Genomic DNA, 19,598 nt, shown 5'->3' on the forward strand with positions numbered 1-19,598 from the left:
GTAAAAGGCTAATAGAAAAATAAAACATATTTGTAAATCACGGTGACAAGCCTCCTAACAGTTGCTGGGATATGATGTCATGAGATAAAACTCTGTGTCTTACATGGGGAAAATAATTGTAACAGTTCATTTTGCATTCACAGGTTACTTTTAACCCAGCCTTTCTACTTTTGGTTAAAAGCATAAATGAGTGTCCTCCATGGCCATCCCAGGAAGCTGATATTCATAGTCATCTCCAGACCCACAATACTACTTTTAAAAAAGTGTTACAGACTGAGCCATGCCAACCAAGTTTGAATAACTGAAAAGCTCCAAAAATCAAGCCTTCCTATAATGGCATCATACTTTTCTTAATCAAAATAAAAGAAAAAAAATTCTCATTCGGACCACTGAACCAGAAATAAAACAAATAAAGCACAAAGACTATTTAAAAAACAGTTGTAGATTGACATGCAGTGATGTAAGCTAAAACATGCTCTACTGAAAGCACTTTTTTTTCCACACCAGTGACATTATTCTTGTTTCTTAGATGTTGTGCACTAAAAAGCACATTCAAATTCCAGAGCTGTATTTGTTTTGGAATACACAGATTAAAAAGGTAGCAGTGCATTTAGTGGCCTACCCAAAGCAACGCTTATGTCAGTGGGTAGCTAAAGGAACTCTTGGCCCGATTTATCTCTATAACTCTCAAAATCAGTCCAGAAAGCCAATTTTTATTGGTACAACTTCACACAAAGTATATAAGATACATGCAAGTGTAGCAGATTAGTGAAAGGCATGCTGTGATTTAAATCTCTGCAGAAGTCAGGTTATGGAAGCCTGAATGCATCCAACGTTCCTTACAAGTGGTATCTGACTATACTTGAGGAGAGAGGGAAAGCCAGAACTCCAAAGGAGGCACCTGACCCCTGATGAAAACATGAAGAGCTGTCATTGTATTCCGATGCCTACTTTCTGTGACAGTGCTCTGGAAGATTAGTGGTGTGTGAGAAACACTACTGAACTACAAAATTAGGATAGAGGGAATCTAGATGTTTGGAGACTCTTCACATCAAGATCAAATTCAAAGGCAAGAATGGGGTTTCTGTACCAGACAGTTGGGGTTCAGCTCAGGGCTGGAGTTCAGCCAAGAATCAGGAATACAAAGTTTGGGCCCACACAAGATATTCATGTGAGATTTCTGACCCTGCTTAAAATTCACGTTCAGGAATTGATGTCCTCCCTTCTAGCTTTGAATTTGAATCAGAAAGAAAAAGCAACTTCTAAATTAATCTTTTTTTAGAAAGGAGTGACTCAACAGTCTTATATCAGTGCACTTAGTCAGACTATTTTATATCCTCTGAGGATATGGCTTAGTGAGGAATCAGCCCTTTAACATGTAAAGATGAAGCCTGAAATCACAAACAGGATGTTCACAAAAAGCAACACATTATGAATTACTTCAGAGTATTTCATAAGTCTATATACTTTTCCACTGGCCACAGTCCCAAATGGAAAACTGATGTAGAGATGGTTGTTACGAAATAAAAAAAAAATGAAGTCTTCATTGGCAGTAGACTAGTGAAAAGACAAGAATTCATTCTTGGAGCAGCCTGGAAAAGTTTGTTTCTATTCCGCACACATTTTGTTTATGTTACAAGACAGTTACAGTTGAGAGAACCTTTACTGATTTGTCTTGAAAGTGGATTTTTTTAAATGCCTGCAGGAGACAGCTCAGTATGATAAATCTGATTCAATGTTGTTGATCTCTAAAGGTATTGAGGCTGCTATTTTCACACAAGATGTTTAAGAGGTGCTTTAGAAATGTGAAATTATCAGAATGCTCATTTCCTGGTTAGTTTTGCACCACTGCACAGCTGTCCTCAATTAGGCAGACATTTGAAAAACAGCAGGGAAAAAAAAAGCAAAAAACCAAACACCCGAAAAACCCAATGCATTCTTCGAGCCATTGCATTGTTAATTTATACAAGTAAAAAGCCTAGAATAAGTCATATCAGAAAACAGACTACATCAACCCCCCTCTGCAATTAAGTGTATTTTCTTGGAGAAAATTTGAAAAAGTTTTTTTCACTTCCTCTCATGTCATAATCTTCTAAACTCAAAGAACCATGAAGAAGGTGGACAACAATATTTCTTGTCCTGTAGTAGCATCCAAAGAACACAGTCAAATTCCAGGTCTGTTATGCTGGACAGAAAGTCTAAGTTGCATGATCCCCACCTTAAGTTCTTCACAATCTGCAGCAGATTCATAATAGATGATGAGAGGGACAGAAACACTAACAGATAATATTTCCATTAGCCAACCCATTCTGAAAGATTTTTGGAGATCAGCCTTAAGCTGTATTCATGCTGGTGTCAGCAATCAAATTTCTCTTCAACTCTCATTGATTTCCTCTGGCTTTTGTGTATCTAGATCTCTCTATTCTGGACAAAATAAAAGAGCAGAAGAAAAATATAGTTGGACAAAATAAAAGAAGAGGAAAAAATAGTTGGACAAAAAGTTCCTGGTTAATACAGAAAAACAAATCTCAAAACATTTTTAGAGTTTAGGACTGCTTAAACACTTTCTTCAGATAGTATCAGGCTGGACTGACAAGAGTTGGTCTGATTTTCCATGAGAGAAAGAAATATGAGTATATAATTTCATATTATCTCATTTATTTTGAGGGATTATGAGCAAACTTCTAGGAACAATCTTCCAGTTAAATGTGTTTCACTGCTAAGCCACGTAATTTGGGTTGTGATTTTTGTGAAAAGCATTGGATATAAAGTGAGAGGACACTTTTTTTTTTTTTACAGCTTGTGAATTCTGACTAGGACTTGGTCATTGAGCCTTTCTTTCCATATGCACTTTTTATTTCTTGCCATTTTAAGAGCAAGTCAGTAGCATGTGTCCCAGTGACATGTCAGTGTACCTGCCTCTCACTGCGAGACTCAGTACAGTTCTGATCTCTTCTGCCTTAGATGCTGGGTGTACTAGATATATAGCAGTGGATTATAGCAGAGAAGGTCATTTAATTGCTTCTTCATCTTCATTTCTACTTATTTCCTGTATGGTGTGCTCACAGCTAGAATTACTTGGCAGCTGCTCAATGGCAGCAAAACAGAAAGCTATTACCTTGCCTTGGAATAAAAAGCAAAGCTGAGTGGGATTGGTCTACTTCTTCACATGGTAGTCTTTTCATTACTCATCTGGCACTTTTATCATGCTGTTTCTAAGAAGTGAACAGGAAAACAACTGTCTCATGAGATATACATATACAAACCCTTGGTTGCCTGAAGTCGTGTAGTAATCATCCAGTCTCTGTAATACTAAATATCTGTCAGACATTATAAAATGTTGCAGTCATTCTGCCCAAATTCCAATCCCAGCATTTGCTGATGATTCATCCCCAAAGTCAACAAAGAGAGGAGAAACAGCAGTTCCTGTGGAGGAGATGTCTACCCTCCCTGTCTAATAGGGGGGATGAGCACATTTTTGGTAGAATGTTATTTTCTCCCAAACTGAAACCGGTCACAGACACATATCAGTTTCAATGGAATGGATCCACACATAGAAGGAAGGAGATCTAGGCACAGATCTCCCTATTCTGCCTAATTTGGTGATGACATTTAGTAGTTCCATATGATACACAAGGAGCATCAAGCAGAATGAAAAAATAAATGTCGTTCTGGTCAGCTATGCTCTAGACTGACAATATGAAGGATAAAAATCTTCTTTCCACAGAAGTAATCTTTGTTATCAGGTAGTTGGACACTTGATAAAACAGGGAGAAAGCTTGTATGTTGATCTATTTCCACATAGCATTTAGCCACAAAACACTCTAGGTTCTTGTAGTGATCTCATTTTGAATCAGAAGTAGACATGCCAGAGAGTTTTCAAATCCCATTAGGTTTAGATATAGTTTTTCTATCATCACATCTGTTTGAAGAAGAGATAGAGAAAAGTGAACCATGAAAAGTGGCAGAAGATGGAAAACAGAATAACACAAAATGCATCTTTTCAAGATTTCTGAGACCACTAAATCCTTGTACTGACTGATCTTACCTTAGGCAAACATCTCTTAAATTTTACATAACTCAAACAACCATTTCAGGAAAATAAGATCCAGTCATGTGTTAACAAATGTTCACTTATTCATATGTTTCTAGTTCCCCTCATTGCTAGTCCTTCCCATTGTGCATAAAGTTTTTCACCTGTTACTTCAGAAAATCTAGTGTGGAACTTCATAATTTATGTCTTTTTAACTAGGGTAAGTCCAGCTGGAGAGAGAGGATCTATCTGACCAAGTGGCACAAGAGCATCTCTGCTAACAAGCTTGCTAATCTAGCAATGAGGTCCTCAAACAACGTTCAGTGCAGGATGTTAACCAAAGCCTGATGAGAAGCCATGCATGGGCTGAAGTGAGGAAAGGCCTGATGAACAGCATGATGGAAGAGTCTCTCACACTTCCCCCATGAAAGCAGATTCACTGGGGACTCCCTCAAGTACCTGTAGCCAAATGCATACAGCACAGAAAGAGAATAGGAAGAATGAGAAGGCCATGCACAGTGGCAGATCTATGAGCTCATTTGGACTACACAGATGTGGTGGGGTAGCTTGTGCAGCAGGAGTGCTGCAATGAGTAAATACGAGCTCTTTAGAAAGGACATGCAAGGAGGAAAAGATGCATTTTGGGCAAAGAAGTTGGTTGAATGGAGGGAGATTTGTCTGGGAACTCATGAGACACCAGATGTGAGCTTATGGGCAAGGATCAGAGGACAGACCAACACAGGTGACATCTTAGTAGGCTTCTGATACAGGTACTTTGATTTTAGAAAGTCTTTCAACATTGTCAAAACAAACTGGAAAGACATGGTTTGGATAAGTGGACTGTAAGTTAGGCGGAAATGTGGCTGGACTGCTGGGCTACAAAGGCTATGATGAGCCGTACCAAAGCCCAGCTTGTGGCTGGTTACTCATGGCATCCCTCAAGGATCAATACTGGGGCCAATAATATTCAATGTCTTTATTAGTGACCTGCAGAACAGGACAGAGTGCGCTCCCAGCAAGTTTGTGATCAATACCAAACCAGGCGGAGAGGTTGGTATCCTGGAGTGTAGGGCCACTGAGGGACTTGACAAGCTGGAGATATGGGCTGACAGGAACCTCATGAAGTTCAACAGAAGTTCAACTAAAACAAATGCCAAGTCCTGCACCTGGGATAGAAAACTTCCCTGAAGCAGTATGGGCTGGGGGCTGACCAGCTGCAAAGCAGCTCTGCAGAAAAGGACCTTGGGGGTCCTGATGGACACCAAGCTGAACATGAGCCAGCAATGTGCCCTCACAGCAACAAAGGCCAATCACATCCTGGGCTGCATTAGCAGGACTGTTGCCAGCAGGTCCTGGGAAGTGACTATTCCTGTCTGTATGTCACTTGTCAGATCACATCTGGGGTGCTGTGTCTAGTTTTCAACTCTTCACAATAAAGACATTGACATACTGGAGCAAGACCACTGCCAGCTACCAGTATGATTTGGAGACTGGAGCATATGTCATATGAGGAGAAGCTGAGAGAACCTAGTGTGTTCAGCCTCACAAGCAGAAGGTTAAGGAGGAATCTTCTAATGGAAGAATTAGAGAAAGCAGTCAAACTATCTGGACCCACACAGTGATGGGATGAAAGGCAACAACGCAGCTGCAAAAAGGAAAATTCTGATTAGATATAAGGACATTTTTTTTCACCATGAGGATGATAAAACATCACAACAGTTGCCCAGAGAGGATGCGGCATCTCCTTCCCTGGAAATATTCAGAATGAAACTGGACAAGGCTGTGAGTAATCTGCTCCAAGCTGGCACCGCTTTGAGCGGGGGCTGGAGCAGATGATGCCCAGCAGTCCCTTCCCACCTAAATTATTTTTTTATTCTATGAATTAATACAGGCACCTGCAGGGGGTCAGTGAGAAATGAAATAGTTAAATACTTGTCATAGCTGCAGAGCAAGTTGTTGCTTTGGTGTCTTTCTTATCGGTTCCTCTGGATCACAATGTGTTACTTCTGACGTATCCACCTCTCTCAGCAAGAAAGTTGCAATTTGCTTAATCTTATTCCAAGTGCCTGATTACAACCCTTAATCACTCAGCAGGCCTGACCATAATTAGTATCTGAGGATCTTCCCTTTGGGAGTTGTGAGTAATGGTAGATTCAGGGATCCAAAAAGTATCTTTGAAACAAAATATTGTTTAATCTAAACAGTAGGAAGAAGGCAGAGCAAAAGATAGTTTTACAAAACTATAACTATGTATGGGTGAGATTCAGTTAACGAGATGTGAATGTCCACATTGTTTACATCTGAGATAATCTATCCAGGATCTTTTTATAATTATAGGAAGTCTAGGACACAGTTTCAAATCAAAGCAGAAGTCTAGGATCGGTCTTATGTATTTGTACAAAACTGCTTATTATATGCAAAGAAATGCAGCCAAGGGTGACTATCTCAGCTACAGATACTGACACCGTAAATGTCTACATTATATTAAATAAATCCCAAGTTACAGCTCTAGCTTATCTCCGGAGTCTGGATTCCAGTCTACATCCCCAAATTTGCCCTTTATCCTTTTTCGTTGAAGGCTTCTCCTTTTATTTTAATCCAAGTTTTCTGTTCTCTGCTCTGTTTCCTGATCCTGCTTAAACCAAGTGAGTCAGCCTGCAAGAATGTCACAAGTTCACTTATAGACTGATGGAGCTGCAATATTCTGAAATGTTTCTAAGAAATGAATATCAGGATTATAATATGCACTGTTTACAGAGCCAATTTCCTGACGAACATGCTTTGTAGATTCATGCAGTAAACAACACAACAATGCTGTTAAGCCACAGGATTCATAAAATATTTACATGCAGCTTCAAATTTGTCACAATAGTGTAAATATTTAAAGCAGCATCACTAGTATCATGGAACCATTGCGGTAGTATGCACCCAGACTTACCATTTCAGACTCTCTGCAAACACTGACAGACATTTTCAGCAACTTTTGACAGGGTCCTGCACAACCATTGTACCTAGGAAGAGTGCATTTTCTTCCATTAAGCAGAAGTTAAAACCAAGACTTCTGAAAACAAGTGAGAGGTCTGCAAGAGTCAATCCTCCACTAATTGCTATAAAAGAGTGCTCTTTATTCAGCTCATTTTACACAAAACACGTAGTAGTGTTGCAATACAGTTTTTAACAAATTTTATACATCATCCACAAGAAAGTGAAGGAAGGGAAGATGTCAAAAAGGTTTAGGCGTGCTTGAGAAGGAGCAAATGGAGATACCTGTTTATGACTTTCGCAAGAGTCAATCCACCACTAATTGCTATAAAAGAGTGCTCTTTATTCAGCTCATTTTACACAAAACACGTAGTAGTGTTGCAATACAGTTTTTAACAAATTTTATACATCATCCACAAGAAAGTGAAGGAAGGGAAGATGTCAAAAAGGTTTAGGCGTGCTTGAGAAGGAGCAAATGGAGATACCTGTTTATGACTTTGAAACATGACCATTTTCTGGGACAGTGGACAATGCACAAACTAGAGATCATGTGGTGAGGGAGGGGGAAACTCAGAGCAGAATTGAGAAACGCAGTTACATTCTAATCCTATTTCACTCTTAATTCTGATTTTATGAGACCTAGCTTTGGTATTCTGTTCATTTCCCAAAGCTTTCCAACATGCATGATTTTGAGGGTCAATCAATTTCATTTGTTTCTTAAATACAAAGAACAAGATCTTAGATGTAGGACATGTATGTGCAGAGGGAAAAGAAATTACACGGAAGCCCCTCAAAAATTATAAATTTCTGTCAGTGTATGATGTAAATATCCCACCTAAAGTAAGCCCGGACCTCTTCGAGAGCTTATTCCAGGTTTCTGTGCATTTTTTCTCAGAGAATGTTCTATTTCTAATAGGAGGTCTGTATAACACAGTGATACACACACATCCTATGGGGTGAAGCCTTAATTCACAACTGTAGAGAACAGCTGTGTTCTCTGTGAATTGTACTCAGATCTTTAGAAAAGCAAAACATGAAAACACAGTAAGTCCCCTTCTCTTTGTGCTTCATCTCTACCATATCTCTGCAAACACATCAGTCACTATCATTTTCTTGCCTCCTTTCCATTTTTTCCCCCTGGAAGATCTCATGAAAGTTCATTTCCAGAGGTTTGGCAACCTACCCAGAAACCTGTTTATTAGCTTTAAAGTCTTTGATCAGACCCAGCAGTTTATATAGCCTCTTTTTAACACAAGTACTTGTAGAAATGACAGCTCCAAGTCAGAGCCAAGACCCATAAATCACTGAAGGATTTTGTTTAAATATGACCATTTATTTTTCTTGTCCTGTTACTTGTTGCTTATATTCAGCAAGGGTCAGAATATAGAGGGTAAGACCCAACAAAAAAATTAATCCAAATGCACATAAGTCTATTGGCATAAGGCCTCTTCTTTTCCATAAGACAAAGAAGTTGTACAACAAAAAATAAATTTGCAAAGCTTTCACTCGTTATATTAGCATTTTATATTGTGGGGAAAAAAAAAGTATAACATAGCACAGCATTTTCAGTGAGGACCTTTCAATAAATTGAGTCTGAAGAGAAATGTGTAAACTCTATTCCTCTTGCTCTCTGGTCTTCATTTCCAAGTGATACCTCTGTTGTATTGTTGGAACGTTGATTAATGCACTTACAAAAAGTGTCTTGTACACTTCAGAGAAATGGGGTTTCATTGGAAAAAAGAAAACCTTTTTAAAGGCAAATCATGTAGTTCGTGATAAAAGTTCTGAGGGAAAAAAAAAAAGCAGCCAATAGCTACAGTCCGCTCTTCAGCTGGCTATTATTAGTACTGTTCCAATGTCAAGTGCAGAACTGCACTCAACAACTCTCACTTCAAGTGCAGAGAAATGTACTGAGGCTTGAGCTTTACACTAGCTTTTTAAACCAATGGAAAGAAGGGAAGAAAGAAAACTTTGCTCTGCTATTGCAAGACTCCTTTTTTTCACTCAGACTATGTTTTCAATGGAGAACTCAACTTACTTTTTCCACCAGTTAGAGAGAAGAAGGGCCCTTACAGGAAGAATAGAAAACCCCTGTTTGTGACACTTTTGAAGTCTTCCACTTAAAAGTAACAGCAAGCATATGCAGTAAAAAACGAGTCCTAAATGGTATTTTAGCTGCTGTATTCTTTTTTTGCATCAAATTCATTGCAATGACTTTGAGTAGTACAGTTAATGCAGCATTCAAGGACAAACATTCAGGGACAAACACACAGCTCTTAAAAATGTGTGGAAAACATATATAGAAAGTAAACTAAGAGTATGGTAGAGCCAAATTCCACCACAGTAAATGTGAACCATTTTGTTTCACTTTGATTGCTTTTGCATCAGACTCTTAAGTCAATTTTCAACTGCAGTCTTTCTTCTCTTTGTCTCCCCTTCCCATAAAACAACATAACAAAGGTTAAAAAGACAGTTTTAAGCGTGAAGTACCCATGCATTCAATATTTAATTTTCTTATAATTTAGATGAAGACAGAATTATTCAAAACCTGAGTGATTACAAATCAGATGCCTGCATCTTCATGAGTCAAAAAACCCCACCCAAACCAAGTATTTCAACATGCTAACAAATCTGTCTTAAAAAAAAAAAAAAAATTATACACGAAAACAACCCATAAAATAGGTTGGTTAGGTTCTCCTAAGGATTTGCACAAGGCAACTGGTAAAATGGTGCTCAGTCTTGATGCAGACCTCAAGCTGCAGTAGAGTAACAGCAGCAACCAGCAATAATGCATCAGCTGATTCTTGCAAGGAAAAATCCTTGTGGACTCAGGTGTAGCACGCTGCAGAATTGACAAGGTTGCTTGTTTCTTTTTCCAGTCCAACACAGGTCATTGCTGGAGGCATGGTATAATACCACACCAGCTGGTTTATTGTAGTGATTTGGAATGACAAACTTTTTGCTCTTGCTAACGAGGCAGATTTTTGAGCAGTATACCTTGTATAGCACCTCATAAAAAATCATAGCCCTCTTTTTCTGTCTTTTTTTCTATCATGGCAAATGGCAGGTGAATCTTCTCCTTTATATCTTTTCTTTTGTTCATATTCCCTGTGACTTTGATATAAGATTATTGTTTTGTTATGCTACTATTTTTACATAGGCTTTAGTTTACAATGAAGATGGCAATTGATTTAGTGCCAAGATTTTTTATATGTTATCTCTATATACACACCATAAGTGACACCACAAATTAATTAGAAAAATGAGGGATATGTTATATCTTTTAAAATGCAAACCAGATTTTTCTACCTTGAAGTGAAAAATGAAGAATCTAAATCATAAAGTCATCCTGAAACAGAGATTAATTCTAATTAGGGCTCAGAGTAGAGTGACAGAAGTATTGATAAATGCCCCCCCTTCTTGTAGTGGCTTGCTTTTACTTGAAAAGAATTGCTCGATTTACACCAGAGCTTCGTTATATAATGTAAGAAAGGAAAGAAAGCAGTCATAGGCAAAGCAACTAAATAATTGTGACCACTAAAAGATGACTTAAAAATCTTGTCCTCTCAAGCGGGATGGTTTCAACAGAGGCTTAGAATTTTTCTTCTTACAAATTGCCTGTCAGTATGGCTGACTGTGAAGTGTCAATTCACCTTCAAGCACTGAAGCAGGAATCCTTGCACACAAACACCTCACTCATACTGCGGACAGTGAGCTAATCTGAATCACTGCTGTGTTATTTTTCAAGACTCATTATATTACTTTTTAACCAAAAAGTGATAGTGTGTTTGATATAGATAATTCTTGAATTATGATGTCTCAGCTGCCCTTGAGTGGCATCCAAAATATGAGTACTATTACTCATGGACTTAGCATACAGCCACAAGTTACCACCCTACAAGTAAAATGCACAGGATGAAAACAACAAGCTGTGGCTGTATGAAGCACTTTTTTGGCTACTTCTTTCAAAGGGCAGTTATTGCAATCCCGGTAATTTTTGAAAAAATTATTAGAAGCACCTGCCATAGTATCCAATTCAATCCTCAGGCAAACTAATCAAGCACTTAGACCTTCTGTATTTCCTCCTGCTAATGGACTCCCAGGCTTCTCGGCAAAGTCTGAAATATTTTCAGCAGACAAATGTGCAATTCTGTCCTTGTTCTTGCTACAAAATGAAAATTAAGGTATTAAGTGACTCGGAACAATGTGTTCCACTGTTCATTTTAGAAACTTTTTAAATGCTATGTGGGATACAGGGCGACCCCCACCTTGCCACAGCTTGACAAAACAGAAACTGCCTGTCTCATTATACCCCTCCTCTCCGAGTTGCGTTTGGAAGCTCGTTCAGCCTGAAGACAAAGTTAGTATTTCTGCCTTTCAGAATTCTTCCCTCTTATCTTGTTGACAACAATGAGGACAGCAAAAGACACAGTGGGTTCAGAGATTTCCCATGGGCCAAATCGGTCAGGGATTCAATACATTTCCTGCAAAGCCTATGTCTGTGCGAGGAGATGCACAAGCCATCAATTCTCCTTTGCCTACCTGTGGATCAAGGTTGCAGGACACAAGATCTAAGAACACCAGAACCTCCTCTTGGACACAGCAGAAATTAAAAACAAAATTAAAAGTTAGGAGGACTGTAAATCCATGAGCCATTCACACACAAGTGTTTGTTTTTGATCTCCTCTGTCAAAAAAAACCTGCCAAGTTTCTCTTGTGGAGGATGTGTATGTAACACTTGCTGTTCTTTAGAAGCAGTGTTACATATAGTGTTACCTGTCTGAAAATAGAGTGGGACTGCAAAAGACTACTAAGAAGAAAATAAGGAAAAGAAGGAAAGACGATCGCTTCAGGGCAGCATTGTATCAATAGTGGGAGAAAAAGGTTAGCCAGCACAAAAAGCTTACCACCTGCATCTCCTTCAGTGCCTCTTCATTCCATTGTTATGAGTGATTGATATTCTGGCAGAGGCATTTTAATTTAGCATTTCAGCAAATTCTGAGTATTCAATAAAATGTCATGTCAGAGAATGGAGCTGTGAGTCTAGTCCTTGAACAAACAAGTCAGTATTATGGCTATTTACTTGGTCTTACTATTTGGGTGTATGTTTTCCCAGAAATCTCACTTACAGCAAATCAAATCTCTCTAATAACAAATCAGTTTTTTGGCAAAGGAAGTGAGAAAAGCTTGTTATGTGCAGCTACCTCACACCTGTAATAAAGCAAAACCTCAGATTTTTGTAGCTTTTCTGTACGGTGGTCTGATTGCAACTTGTCAGGGTCCTTCTTCACTTGGGACCTGCATTTAAGCTCAGGCCCTCTCCTCCGTTCTTGACGTGAGCTATGTTGCTATGTGCCAGGCCATGTACTCCACTGATGTGGACCTGACCATAGACCAGGCTTCCTGGCTTGGCCTTGGACCTGTCTGTGACTGGCAAAGCCCCTGCCCTGCCAGCCCAGGAGTCTCCCATGGCTCCTGGCCCACAGAGAGCTGCCCACCCCTTCTGCATCCTGGGTCTCTGCTTAAGGGGGCAATTCTCAGCGGTACTGCCATATCCAGCAAGACTAAAAAAGCTAGACAAGTTCTCACTCCCCTGTTACAGCACTTGAATACCTCTGTGCATCTGTCCCTCCTCAATTAGATCCAAAATGTCAGAAACACACAACAGTTTTATGTTGTTTTCTTCTTCTCTGATTTCACTTGATGGCTCCGTAAAAGGCTCTTCCTTTGTGCCGTGTATAGTTGAGCTGTCAGTCTGAAATAGAAAGGGAATGTTCTCATCCAGAAATCATTTAACATTTCAGACATGGTGGCCAGGACAAAACAAAGTTCTGTGAAAGTGAAAAATCAAAAGAAACGGTACCTTTCCCCAGCCCAGGAAAAACACCAGCAAAACGTTAGGATGCTCACCTGCTGTACAAGGTGCTAAAGTTCACGTCCCAAATCATTCACTGCAAGGGTCTTGACCTCAGCTTAACACTATCTGAGCTAATAATATTATACCATTCACTCTTCAGGGCTGGATGGCATATAGTTTCTCACTGAGGCTGTACCTCCTTTTCAAAAAAGTCCAAACTAGATATGTTTTGGAAGAAAAGTTTTAAGTTCGAAGAATAAAAATTTCTCTATGACAAAGACATTTAATCTGAACATTCCTGATGGGCTCTCATGTCAGGCAAAACATCAAAAGAATTTATTTTAAATAGCCTGTAATCAGTTCTTTTTATGATATGAGGTAGCTTTATAAATAGCTTTTTAGGTTTTCAGTGGATTATTATTTTTGATGGTTGATTTTAGTACTAATCCATTTCAGCCTCCTTAATTGAGAGTGTTTAGTTTAGAAAAGAGAAGACTTGGTGAGCAGACTTCAAATGCTTTAAAAGCTCCTGCAAGGAGCTGGTAATAATCTGTTCTTCATGGATAAAAAAGAAGTAATGGACTTAAATTGCACCAAGGAAAGTCCAGGTTAGTCATTATCAAAGACTTTCTAAATGGTAAGGGATAGTGAAACCCTGAAACACAGTGCCTGGGAGAAGTGTGGTAACTTCATTATTGTGGGTCAGTAAGAATGGGCTTGGTAAACATCTATCAAGAAAAGAGTAGGTATAGCTGATGCTGCCTTAGAGTAGAAGGATGAAATAGATGTTGTTTCTTCTTCTATGAAACTATTAACATCCAATCAAAATCCAGGAACTGTATAAAAAAGAAAAGGTTATTTCTCAAAAGGTTTTTCTTAGATTAGTGTTAGAATCACCTTCTACATGTAAAAGGTTTTGAATATTGAAACATTCAGTGCTGCACTCTGCCCTTTCTAGAAAGAACATAAGGCTTCCTAAGCAGCACTTTTCCGCACTGCTGCTACACAAAACATGATTAAATCACATATATGAACCTTGGCAACTCAGTTCCACAATTATTCATTAATTTTCTTTAGTTTTATAGTTTCATCCTCTTTTTCACATATTCTTTTTAAGTTTGGACTTCAATTACACAGCGTGTCTTCTACGTTTCTGTTCCCCATGTACCATGAACCTCCATTTCAACTCTTGAGGTCAGTAAAGTTTAGGCATTTATTTAAATTCAAACAAAAATTTTCTTGAATTTGGGCCTTGCTTAACACAGTATCATAAAGGCTTTTAAACAAAAATTGAAATCCCAAATCAGAATGCCTTGTAATGGATTGTAAGATGACAGAAGCATGGAAAAAAATGATGCCTGAATGAATCTTTATTGTAATTCAGTTAAGAAGAGCCAGAGCTTCAACAACATAAAATAAAAATAGCAACAAATATCAAGACCCCATAGATTTCAGACCACACAGTTAAAGAGGGGGAACATCAGCCCTGCCTGAAGGTATCTGCAGTCTAAATATAATTTAGACTCTTTACATACCTTAACTTTAATACATAGTAGATCACTGTACAGTCCTGCATCTTCCAGGATTTTTTGACTGGGCAAAAAGGATAAATGGGAGTTCTTACTCAGCCCCATTGTGGCTTAGCATAACACTACATTTAGCAGGATTAAAGACGCAAAGCATTCAGCTAGGATGGGTGGTAACTACTAGCAGGATTAAAGACACAAAGCATTCAGCTAGGATGGGTGGTAACTGCTGGAACCCTTGAAAATGGCAGCACACAGAGGGTCTCTATTCTTCTAGGTTTCATTTCAGTCTGAGTCCTTCACAGGGTAGCCTTCTATACCCTGAGACTATTTGGATGCTGAGCATGCTGAAATAATCAGCGTGGAGCAGTCTGTCCACTCTCAAGTTTCTCCAGATACTTTTGCAATCATCATTTTGTGAACTCATTGTATGGGCAGACTTAATTTGATTTCTCCTTGAGGAAATTACTGGAAATTCTCACAATAAAATAGAAGAAAATTCCTTTATGTCCTTTTAAATTAGGTAGGGACCTACACACAAAGAAGCAGCACATCCCATCATCTCTTGTAATCAGAATACAATAAGATCAAATGAACAAAAGATGGCTAAAACATTAATCCTGTTGCTAATCCTGCTGTTGTGGCTGCTCCTTGCCAGAGTTTGCATTTCAAAGGCTGAAGTCTTTCTAGCCTGAATGCCAGTTGTATCTTCCTTCTTGCCTTTAATATTCCAACTATTAATTACAAAATTCATCTTCTTTTCAGTTTTATTTAATTAGAGAATTGGAGCTAACTAACTTTTGTATAGAACTAAGCCTGTCAAATTCAGCCATCACCGCAATATAAGCACTCACAAATTGTATGGAAACCTAGCAAAAATTCCTTGGCCATCACACAAACAGGCATGAAAAGTAGAATCAATTGTTTCATGTTCTGCTTTGTAAGGGGTAGAGCTGCAAATTTTTATACCTGCTTTCATATTTGTGTGTATGACATTCCAGTGAATGGCAAAATAATCCCATCTCATTCAACTGCAGAAAGCTGCTTTATATGTCGATTCTCAAAAGTTATTGTTGCTACAATAATGCATTCAAGTTTTTGTTACAAGACCCCTGTATATCATATGTTCATATTTTACCAAAACTCAGGATTTTTAACTGATACTGTAAAGGTGCTGTTCCTCTATAGGATTACTATATATTGTTGCCCTTCAACATTTTTTTGTACGGAGGATTACCCCTAGCATAACATTTACAACGCTTTCATAGCTGTAAGGTAATTCCTCTTCTTTCCCTTGCACCCAAGAAATACTCTGTAGCCTGAATTAAGCCATTAGGCTGTTTCTGGCACCTGGAAGGGGAAGGGTTCATGTTCTCACATCCATCTGCAACAACATGAAAAGTTCTTTTCACAATGCATGGGAAGAAAAATGGATCAGCTCTCACTTTTCTTGGCTCCATTGTCTCTGCAACATTAACTGAAATAAACAGCAGTTGATTTATCGCTGTCCGTTATCACTTGAAAGTACACAGGAAAAGAGTTGTTCAGTTGCAAGTGCCATTTAAACAGCCATTTCTCAAAGTAGACCCGTGTTTAAGGAGGCAGTGTTTTCAGCTGATGAAGTTCAACTTATCCAATACATTTTCAGTTACCTTCTTAGGCATAAAGATATAGTTGGTGTTGAAGTGACACCTTTATTGGTTTTAGTTAGCTTCAAAGAGACTAAATCAGAAAACTCAGGGCAAAGAGAACAATTTTGCTTTTTGTGGGTTTGCCCACACACACTCTATTTCTTATGACATAACCTTAGGCCTTAGTTCAGGAAACTATTTGTGGACAAGTGAAATGTCAGAACCATGCTTGATTGTCATTGAAATAGACAGAACTCAAGGCAGAGTTAGACATGTAATAGCTGCTGCTTCATATAGGGCCAGTCGAGTGGGCAAGAAGGGCTGTTTGGTAAGGAGTATAAAGTAGAGTGATTCAGATGATCTGATTAATTTGGAAGACTGTGAAACAGTGATCCCTATCCTCTTTCCCTTGCTCATCCAAGGACTCTATTCACACCTGATTAGAAAAGCTATAGCGTGTTTTTAGGCAAAGAATTCAGTATTACCTGATTTTATGTACCCATACCAAATCTTATCCCCCAGAATTTCCTTTTTATCCCGAAGAAAGGTATAGAATCAATTGCATTTAGTAATGAAACAGTATTTGAAAATATTTTGCCAATTTCCTTCAAGCCATCGAAGTAAAATAAAAGTAGTTGCTCATATTTTTGTTTTGTAACACTTCCAGATTTACCATGTGTCTATTCCCCTTCAAGAGGAAGAAAACCATCTCTTTCAGAGTTCTTCACTTAAATCACAAAGAATAATAAACAGAATAGTAAAAGCCTGTCAGACATGGTGCTTAAGTGAACGTCTTGAACGATGTAGTTTAATTCCCTCGTGATTCATCTCAGGAACTTTAAGAATGTCTTCCACATTCAGGTTGGTGTCTTCTGTCTACTACAATACAGAGGCTTTCTTCGTGTCTTCTCATTTTTGTTAAAACTGAGGTTTTCCTATGGAAAGTTATGGTTTTGAGACTTTTACACATCCTGAAAAAAAGGGTTTTTCAGTGGAAAAATTTGCAACTATACTTATGATAACATTTCCTCCAATTAATCATAATTTCTTTTTTCCTTAACTTCTGCAATAAAATTTATGAAATAATATCTTTGCTGACTACAGTAGATAATCCCAGTTTATGAATCTATAAAGTGCAGGGAATAAAAATTAACAGAATTTGTTTACAGAAATAATGTCTTAACCCATATAGAATGAAATAATGTTTTCCCATTTATTTGAATAATCTGAAGCTACATACACAGTAGTGCCAATTATCCAGTTGTTACAGTTTTGAAATGGCATATGAAATCACTGCATTTTCACTTTTGTAAATGTCTCCTTAAAAGAGTTTCAGAAGACGGTATGATTGATTTAACTACTGAATAATGAGTGTAGCAAAGTTCTTTCCAGTTATAAGCAATATCGGACAGATTGGAAAATATTTAACCAGTCCATATACTGCAAAATGCATTTATGATTATGCGATCATGATGTTTTGATACAATATAGGTGTTCTTGTATTGCTGCATAACAACCACTATTCTCTTTATCCATCTGCTCAAAACCTGTAATGGCCAGTTCTGTTAAGTAGGAGTTCACTGTGGAAATATGAGCCAGAAAAGCACTAGGTAAATCTTTCAAAAGAGAAGGGAGTTAAATTCACTGTATCCATGAATATCTTACACTCTTTTTCTGAAACTCTTTGGAAAATTTCTAGTGCTATATTAAAAAACAACATCAAAAATTTCAAATGAATCAACTTAGTTTTGTTGGAGATAACGGGCATAAAAATAGTTACAGGTGAAGTGGTTATTGAAGACTTAAGTGTATTCCTCCAAAAGCACACTGTTATATTTAGTCAGCAGTTCAAAATGGAGTGCCCCTCCCTGACTTACATGAGAAACCTCTGAAAAAAATACCCCAGGGACTTATATTACACAAGGCTTTTGAAAAGGCAAAGTTTGGCTCATGAATTTAACTAGTCCATATTAAGGAACTAGATGCAAAAGAGACATTTTCAGCATGGAAATTTATGTTGGATATATTCAATGCGTGCAGATATTCTGTCCTGTTCCTGCACATAGGACATAAATAATTATTTACCATTGCTTTAGGTATCAAAGAGAAACAATGAACACACAAACTAGTCCCTCAGGAGTTTTCAGCATTCACAAGCTTCTTATTTATATACAGATAAAAGGCACCTGCAGCTGTATTTCATTAGAATAAAAAGTGACCTTCAGTGACCAATAAGGCTAATCAAAGAAAAGTTTTTCCCAAAGGGCGTAGCACTACCCACATCTCCCTTCAGAGGCAGTCAGGATGGATTTAGGTAATAAGAATGTGTTCAGCTTTCCTCAGACTTTTCTCTGTTAATTACAGTGCATTGTGTACACTGCATCTGTCCTTGTGTACAATAAGATGCAAATGAAAAGAAATTACAAGACTATTTTTGAAAGGCAAACAAAACTGATAGTGCAGCACTCACTAAACTGAATATAACACTAAGCCTACCTGGTAACACAAAGTCTTGGAAAATAACAGTGATGGGAGCTAAACAGGCAACGTGCTAGATTAAAGTAAGACAGGGTGCTTTTTGAAGGCAGAATACATGTTCACGGACCTTTCTGCATTAAACATAGGAAATTGTTTTCAAATCTGCCTTGCTTGGATCTAATGGTGTAGACACCCTTTGCCATGGACTGCATGCCACAATAAAGAGGGACAATGCCCATAGTAGTCCATGGAGCTCAATAATAAATTTTCTATCCACCTGCCTGATTAGAACATAAGGCATTGTCATCTTCTCACATTTGGATCTGTGAGCTGTAGAATGCTAATATTTATTATTGCACTATCAAAACCTGTGTTGGGCCCATCCAATTTTTGTGGAAAATAAAATACTACATTTTGACCGTAAACTTGGGTCATACAACCTCTGTTTCTCAAAAATATCTCAAAGAAAACTTTTCTCTAGTGCTCGGGTTTTGTATTTACTGTGATGGATGTTAAAAGCTGCTTGATATCAGGGTAGTCCTGGTGAGATAGATTGTTCAGAAGACGCAATCAGAAATACATGATTAATACACCTATCCAAAGTACTTATATAACTCCTGTTCTCAAAGTACTGAACACTACATGCTCTTGTTTAGCCTCATAAGATATCTGAAAAGTAGAGACGTACTCTTCATCTCTATTTTCATAAAACTCAGATGGAGGTAAGCTAAATGCAGGTGATCCATGAAGTCTCTAACAAAGCAAAGACTGGAACACAAGTCTCCATAAACTTACCTCTTTGCTGGACTCTCCTTTTTCTCACTTCTGTAACTGTGAAGTTTATTTATCTAATGAATATAATTCTATGCTATATATTTCTCCATCTGCTGTAAGAGCTGGCAGAGAGAGAAGAAACTTAGGAGATTCTGGAAGTCTGAAGATGAAGGGAAACAAGAAACTTAAGCAACAGACCTGCCAGGAACAAGAGAGGAGGCAGAAGTAACTCAGTTCATAGAGTGCAGTTTCTTACAGAATCATAGAATAGTTTGGGTTGGAAGGGACCGCTAAAGGTCATCTAGTCCAACCCCCCT

The sequence above is a fragment of the Aptenodytes forsteri genome, unplaced genomic scaffold, assembly GCF_000699145.1.
Source record: "Aptenodytes forsteri isolate BGI_AS27 unplaced genomic scaffold, ASM69914v1 Scaffold9, whole genome shotgun sequence".
NCBI lineage: Eukaryota > Metazoa > Chordata > Aves > Sphenisciformes > Spheniscidae > Aptenodytes > Aptenodytes forsteri.